Source organism: Lepisosteus oculatus, chromosome 3 (genome assembly GCF_040954835.1).
Source record: "Lepisosteus oculatus isolate fLepOcu1 chromosome 3, fLepOcu1.hap2, whole genome shotgun sequence".
Taxonomy (NCBI): Eukaryota; Metazoa; Chordata; class Actinopteri; order Semionotiformes; family Lepisosteidae; genus Lepisosteus; species Lepisosteus oculatus.
In genome coordinates, this window is record NC_090698.1 from 59,458,284 (window position 1) to 59,464,283 (window position 6,000).

Below are 6,000 nucleotides of genomic sequence, written 5' to 3' on the forward strand. Positions count from 1 at the left end.
CCTCCTGGTAAAATATTTGCAACAGATAATCTTCACTTGCAACGTATTGGAGGAACCTCCATCTCTCCTGCAGCCAGTGACTTTGCTGCTGCATCTGATCACCAGACAATACTGCAGTTGGTGGGGAAAGATATAGATCAATTTACTCTTTCACTCCCCCTAGAGTCTAGCAGCTTATTGAGATGTAGAGTGAATCATCTGCCATGTGTCATCAGCACCCTGATTGCAGTCACATCCCCAGGCTCAGTTTCTATCCCACTCTGACAGCCAAAGACAGAAGCTTTTAACTCTGTACCATCCATGTATTAAGGCTGTAACATATGCCCTCATATAGAATCCCATTTGCTGTTGTGAATGAAACCATGTGTATTAGAAAAGGCTTACTGGTCATGTGTGTTTTGAGAAAAGGTTTAAGTAAAAGCACAACATAAGTCTCACTGCATGTACATTGACAGTGTTGAGTTTGAGCAATTACATTTTGATTAAAAATAATTAAGAAAAATTGTATACATCATTTGTAATTGAACAGATAGGAACATCACTGGGAAGGAGTGAATACTTTTGCAAGGCACTGTTTGCAAAAACATACATGTATTTAAGTGGTAGGAAGTGTTTGTCAAGCATTTAGTACAGAACATCTGGTTAAAAGCCTCTGTAGTATATCTTATGAAGTATGAGTAAACAATTAATCTTTAGAAGTGCATTTTCAAGGTTACACCAGACTCCAATTATAGCATAAGACTGTATTTTATGTATAAACTTTAGGTTTCTGTAATTTGTTTACCAATCATTATAATACACCATTGGACCCTATTATTGTTTGATCTGCCAATATAATACATACCTTTATTCTGTTCCTCAATACCAAAACAACTTCTTGTTTATACAAGAATCTTAACTGCAATAGGAAAACCAGATGGTGGCTTGCTATGCCATACAATTCCAGACCTTGGCCATTGAGGATGGATAGGGGGAATATATGGTGATATATTTTCTATATGTATAAGATTTATATTTTTCATCATCTATAGCACCCTTGTCATCTTCCAACACTTCATGAATGTCATTTAACGTGGTTTCTTGGACAGGTTTATGATGTCTACATCAACAACATCCTAAAATATTCTCCAGTTCAATCACTGAGTACAACCAGCATGTCAAACAGGACTTGGCTGTGCCCCATCACCCCCTGTATAAGAAGCTGAAGCTGACATACGAGTTCCATGTGCCTGAGAAAATGTTTTTAGGATCTCATATCTCCTCTCAGGGCCTCCAAATGGATCTATAGAAGGCCTCAGCAGAATGAGTGTGGCCCATTCCCATCTCTCTAAAACACCTCACTAAAACAAGATCAGCATTGTTCAGTTTTGTGAACTTCTACCGCAGATTAATCCACAATGGAGTTGAAACATTTTTCACAATGAAATCCTTACCTTTCACTGCTCTTTGAGCCACAAGTGAAAACATTGGATGTGGAAGTAGGTGCCGTCCTGTTTCAACACTCAGGTACGTCTTGTACCCTCTTCACCCGTGCACCTACTTCTCCAGGAAGCTCTCTCCCACACAAAAATACTACAGCATAGACAATCAGGAAGTCCTGGTGGTGAAACTTAATGGAGACATCTATTAGAGGGAGCAGCTAATCCATTCCTGGTGCTTACCGATCATAAAAACTTAGCATACATTTAGAAGGCCAAATCTTTGACCTCCAAACAGTTGGGATCAATGCTTCTCCTACATCAATTTTACCATCTCCTACTCATCTCTTAGGTCGGAGAATGGCAAAGCCAACGCCTTGTCAAGAAACTCTGCCCAAGAATACTCCCCGGTGTTACGTCCCAGCCTCGCAGGAATCTCCGCTCCACACATTCCTAAATGGGCTCAATGATCTAATCATCCACACCCTCTACTGCAGCTTAGATACCTGCCAAGCCCATCTGTCCTCGGTCAGTATTGGGTTTTCCCTCCATCAGAGCTTCTTCGTTCTCTGTAACGCTGCTTAAACCTCCCGTTGTGTCTCCCAGCTCTCGACCCTGTTTGCTCCAACCTTGCCTGAACCCTGCCTGTCTGCTCAGACTACGCCTCTGTCTACGCCCTAGATACCTCCAATGTGCACGGACCACCGTGTCGAACCCCGACCCAGACCTCTCCTACCACCCTCTAGCTGTGCTCAGAGGAATTCCTGCATAGGGTTCAACATTCTGAAGGTCAACCTTCTATGTGTCACTCCTCAAGCCAGCCGTCGCTGGTTCCTTGTGTCACCACCTCCCAAGGGTCCATCAGCTCCCCTTCTGGACAGTTTCCAGGAGCTGGTTCCCTAACGGATTTTGAATTCGCCAGGTTTCAGGGATTGGGCATTGGAGGGACCTGCCTGAAAACTTCAGGATCCTTGCCTGTGCTGTGCTTTCCCAGCCCATTAACCAAGCAAGCCCTGTTCAGGGCCCAGAGATCACCCTTTGAGGGGGGCGCTCAGGTGAGTCCTGTACCCTGCTCCCATAACACTGCAGCCGGTGAGAAATCAACAAATCAATCACCCAATCTGCTTGTCTTCTTGACACTACAATCGGACAGGGTGTCAATGTAGCTGGCCCATCATTAAATGAAATTCACCTGATTATCTTTTCTCCAATGCTTGGACTTCTTGTTTTGGATTGTGCCCTTGGTGCTTCACTCTTTACAGCTGTGCATCTACTTCTATGCAACCACTGTGCAGCTGCCTGGCTGCACAGTTTTGTCTCCACCTGCCTGCTCTGCGTGCTTGCCTGCATGCCTGCCTGTCTGTTACTCCTGCAGTATTATAATACTGCAATGTTTCACACCACCTCTCCTGAGTTCAGTTCCATCCTTTTCCTGGAAAGGGATCCTTTCTCCAACACAGTAAACAGGAGTTTATGCCATATACTGTGCCATTAGGGAAGCTGGAATTCGACTAATCCAATTGCCAATGACCCAGTCAGCCTTGCCTCAAGAAATGGAAGCAGACACAAGAAGAAAGATTTTTGAAGAAATTGAGGCAGCAATGGAACTTCTTCTATTTGTAGATTAATTTAGCAGGCTAAATAAGGTCACAATCCTGACTGAGACAGAATTACCAAGACTTAAACATACCGTGTGTGGCAGAGGATCAATACTGTCATAAGGGAGAAGTTCCCACTGTGGTCTTGAGGCTGTGTGAGGGCAGTGCTTATCAAAGTGGACCACTAGAATAGTCATGCCCTTAACATAATTCTAGTTGAAAACTCTGTATAACACTGACTAAACTGCACCAGCTAGTCTAGTCTAGTCTGGCATGTTTTGCGATTGAAGATGACTATAATCTATAAACTACTACTAAAGGACAAAATGTTATGCCAGGTAAAAAAAGCTGTCACTTCCCACTTGAAAATTATATTATATATTAAGTAGTGAACACAAAATATACTGTCAAGGTCCACAAGAGACTTCCGGCTCCCTCTACCACATGTTAATAAAGTTTATTTTAACCCTGGAGGAGGGGGTTGCTTCAGGGTTATAATATGTCCTTCCAGTGTGTCTGGTTTCCGTTTCCTCTTTAGTCCCTGTGTCTCCAGTGTTCCTTGCTCAGCATTAGGGTATGGATGTCGCAAGGCCCGCCTAGTACCAGGTCACCCCACATCCATGTCCTGTGGGCATAGGCCTCATCCCAGATAACACCTGACCCCTGAGCCCGGAGAAAACCTCTGTGTTTGTCCCATTTGTGCCCCTACGCATAGGGTCTTTACTGCTTTTCTGTTCCTTCCACGGCTAGGCTTTCCGGTGTCTGTGACAATTACTGCATAGACACTTGGAGAGGCAATGGCAGATGCAGTATGCAGTGCACAGGAACACTGACTACAGAGTAAAACAGACTGTAGTACAATTTTTATATTTATCATCTCCACAGAAAGAAACATGTTGATCTGGGAATATCCTTAGCTCCAAATTGTCTGAAAAAGGTCTGGGTCTTCTCAGTTTTACCTGTACAACGTTAAATGTATATTTAGCTTCCTAAAAGGTCTCAAACTTCTCCAGATGCCCTCAATGACTGTGACTAACAAATGCATATTTATCCTATATCCTATATCCATCAATGTATCTAATGTAATTTAATGAACCGCTAAGTAGCATGGTCTCAAGCCCGTAATGTTTTACAAAGAACTTGAATAGCTTCTGAACATATGTCCCCAATGCATTATACAATTTCCCATACTGACGAAGGATAAGCACTATTTTCCATCTTAGGAGATGAGCATAGGAATAGTAAGCTCAGCTTGCTGTTGGCATGGCAAGGGTTTTGTGAGTGCAATGAGAATTTCTTCCCAGGCATAGCCACATCTAATCAATTAATCAATAAAAAAGTGGACAGAGAATGTGGGCAGAGTTTTCCAAGACATTGTTTCTTTTTAGGAGCAACATTAAATGACCAAACAGCTATAGGAAATATATACAGTATAGGGTGACATATTAGGATTATCATTTACCAATTGGACAGTCAGTCTGAACCACTTATACATCTTATTGCTAAACAAGAAGAACAACCAACCAACATCACCAATTTAGCCATTGACTTGCTTCAGGAGTTCCCATTCTTTGGGTACTCTTATATCTGCTGGTTTTCCTTCAAGATATTCATCACTGGTGCTAACTGATACTTTTAATTCATCAGCTTATTTGTTTAGACTTTAACATACCTGTTTCTTTAGTGGTCCTCAGTTTCAAAATTCCCAATTTTCCCCAAATTGCCAACAATTTATATTGTTTCCAATAACTTTTACATATGTTTTGCAATTTCCACTCAGCTTGTTTATTAAGAATTTGTCCATTCAGTTCTGTCTATATACAGTAGCTCTGAACAAGTGATCAGTTTATGAACCGACACTGGTGGGAATGACAATGTATCAAACTCTCCCATAAAGAATCTTTTTTGTCTAGTGCAGAGGTCCAATTGGTTACATTTCAGTTAATACATATGAACGAGGAGGTCCTACATCACAGAAACAGATTGTGTTCTGAAAGTATTAAAATAGAACTTAGACTACCAAGTCTCATGTAGTGACGCTATAGAGAAGTCATATTTATTGAAGGCTTTTGTTTTCTTTGCAGCCAGAACACCTTGAACACATAGCATAGTGTAGTCAATTAGTTAAATTAATCCCCCTTCTGGCTGGAATCCCATCTAAGAAATGCGTTTGTTTTAGAATTCAGTTAACATTGCTTCACATGCAAATTAAAAAGGTCAATCAACTTTAAAAGTAAAAATGTGTTGTATTTTATGATCCTTCTGTAATCTCTTACAGTATAATATTTTTTCTAATATTTGAAATGAACTATAACAAAAGTGTGATGACGCTAATGGCTTAAGACACCAGCAATCACAAAAATTCTAATAACCATCACAAAAACATGTACTGTAAAAATAAATTCTGTCATCAACTTTATGCTTCATGCTTTTTTGTATATAAAAGAGACCAAAATCTCATTTCATTTAAAACATTGTGATTGTGTTAATTGTCATCTTGGTTATATGCCGAGTTTTTTCAGCCGATTAGCTGGTCAAAAAGGAGTCCAAAGGGAAACTCCTTTCTAGATTATTGATTCTTGTGACAGCAAAACTGAGCAGAGTCCGGGAGGCTCGCCAATCCATTAGCAAAGATATAATTTGCATAAAAGACCACCTGCATGGTCATACAGTACAGTACTGAAGGAGTACAAAAATCTTGAGAACACTGACACATTTTAAGCTTACTTCAAACCAGCTAGGAGCTTAATTGCCTAAAATAAAACATTTTAAGACAATAATTTTGCTTTTAAGACAGCAAAAAATCAAATAAAATAAATTTTACATGAGTAAAATGCTGATAGTACTTTAGACCACACACTCAGAGGTGTATTATGTTATTTTTGTGGTTATTGTCACTTTAAGAGGCTTTGCGGTTATTTCCTTCAAGTGTGCTACAGAATCAGAACAGCAGCATTTACCTGTTGAACATTAGTTTGGGTTTT